Source organism: Chaetura pelagica, unplaced genomic scaffold, assembly GCF_000747805.2.
Source record: "Chaetura pelagica isolate M959 unplaced genomic scaffold, ChaPel_1.0 scaffold101, whole genome shotgun sequence".
Taxonomy (NCBI): Eukaryota; Metazoa; Chordata; class Aves; order Apodiformes; family Apodidae; genus Chaetura; species Chaetura pelagica.
The window spans coordinates 1,975,512-1,978,154 of NW_009952564.1; positions in this window are offsets into that span (position 1 = coordinate 1,975,512).

A 2,643-nucleotide genomic window follows, 5' to 3' on the forward strand; every position below is an offset into this window, starting at 1 on the left:
AAAAAAAAAATAAATAAAATTCCACTTGGAAGAAGCATTCTTGGCAGGGAAAAAAAAATTAAGTACCTCACGCACACAGCAAAAAGATTGTTGGTTGCTTCACTCTGCTGGAATGCTTTACAAAATCACTTACATCCCCATATGGAATAAAATGTCACAGCAGTTCTCGACACTTCACCTATATTTTACAAATACCTCAGTTAAGAGGTCATGTAAATTCTGCTCTCAGTTCTTCACTGTGCTTTGATCTTTCTGTAGCATTTTTAAGGCAATTTCCAGATTATAGAGAAAACTGATTCCATTTAAAGGACATGGATTATCATACTGGAGAGTAAAGGAGAGGAATAAGGTTATGTATAGTGGATAACATTTTAAGAATTTCCTACACGAGTTACATATCTAATACCATGAAATTTCAATCTGATTAAGAAGCCAAATACAACCTAGATGCTTAGACGCTATTCTTTCAATAACTACAATAATCTGAAATTAGTAAGTGAAATATTAAAAAGAAATTTTCTGTTTGGCTATCACCATTTGTGGAGACATCTGCTTTTTTTCCATCAGTATCTGAGCAGCTGATAAATAACTTCAGGAAGCTTGTAATGTTCCCATATAAGACAGCATCACCTCAAACCTTTAACAGTAGCTTAAACACACTGTAAACTGACTGCAGTACACTAAGACCGGAGAAGAGTCAGTATGCATCCTTTGAGTAGGACAACATAACAATTTTACAGCATTTTTAACAAACTTCTTGCTGCTGGTGGTACACAATTAATGCCATTCTCACTTTAACAAAGAAGAAAAGCCCCGAAACCCCAAGGCTTCACTGCTTTCCCTAAACGTGAATACCCTTTGCTCTGTTATTACAAAGACATTCCTGATGATATGAGTGACTGTTGGAGCTGATTACTGATTAGTAATTCCTAAAAACTCCTTTACAGATAAATTTCACAATTTTTTTAATTAAAGTTCCATATTAGAAGAGGACATTAGTGTCTCTGTTCCAGACTACTGCACGTTACTATAACAACTTAAAAGAATTTTGAGTTGGTACCAATGAAGCAGAGCACTGTGATATATGGGACATGCTGTTACTGCACTTACAATAGCTCATAAAATGTGCAGAAATGTAACAAATCAGAAAAAAAACCTCAGATCTAATTCATTACGTGCATATATTAAAAATAATGCATGCAGTGCTTTGCAATAATTCGCTTTTTCATAAACATGGTGGTATTTTGACATTTAAGTCAAAAGTCTGCTCTGATTTAGTTGCAGATTAAGTTGTATTTTTGTTCTAAATGCTCAGCTACTCTGCCCCACAGACCTAACCATGATATTTGTTCATATATGGTTATTCTTGGATGCAAGGAAAGAAAAAAAAAAACAACACAAAACACAATCCCAAACCAAGAAGTTACTCAGTTGAAAGCTCTCTCTATCTCCCTGGAGTTTTATTAATAACGTATCACCATGGTATCACAGCATCTTAAGGAAAATAAACCAGACAGATAGTAGCTAGGCTCGCCAACCTCTAAAGATAAAAGAGAATACTTAGAAAGGAAGAGTGAAAGAAACTGTTTTGGTCTTGTTTCCTGATCACCCTTGAGGGTGAGGCTAAATGAAAAGATGGGTCTCACACTGTGTTCTGAAAGCTGCAAGTATTGTGGCCATCACTCAAATCCATCATCTATGATCTATTTCTCTGCACTAGCACTCCCAAAAAAACCCAAACAAACAACAAACTAGAAATCCAAGCTGTGAAAGGACAAAACTTAAGGAAAGGGGAAGCAGATGAAGAAATGCATTACTTGCTTCAGCACTCCCACTTATCCCTCAAAAGGACTCTTCAACCACACGACTGTTGCCCCCATAGTAACCTAAATCAGCTGTTGGGTGACATCCACTGGACTTGGCCTTGTAGAAGGGGTTCCAGGATCAGCACATGGCATAGCCTTGCCCTCACTGAGCCCCACAGTGTCATGCTGCAAATGCATCTGACATCAGTGGGAATCAAGGAGCAGTTCAATAGCAGGTTCTCTAATCTGAAGAGTCTCAGATGTTTCTCACAAGTCCTTTCAAAACTACTGAGTGTGAGAAGCGCAACTCTCTGCCTGTAGCACTCTCCCAATCAATACTGAGAAAGGATGTTGCCATGACTCTCTCAGGTTTAGTCTTCAGAGGGAACAGGCATCCCGCACGCACTTGTAAACACTAACTACTACAGTAAGAGAAGTGAGCTCGAAATATGCTGAAGCATCTTCAGAATTCTAATATAGAGAAGCATCAAGCCTAAGTGTAGTAAAACACATATGGCAGGCAGAGTCTGTTTGTAGTCCACATCCCCTTTCAAAAAGCGCAAACTGCTAGGCTGCTCATGCCCAACTGTTGCCACACTATTATGCTATGAAAAAATGGGACATCAGAGGGAAAGATGTAAAAACAACATATAGACTGGAGCGTACAAGAGAGTACTTCCTACTTATGAATGATTACACTATTGACTAATTCTAAGTCAAAAGACAAGGAGGGTTCTTCACCAATTAAGGTCCCAGGCAAAACAGACTCAACTTGGGGAAAAATAATAATTTAATTTCACACTCATCATGCACACCCAGGACACAGACACACACAGAG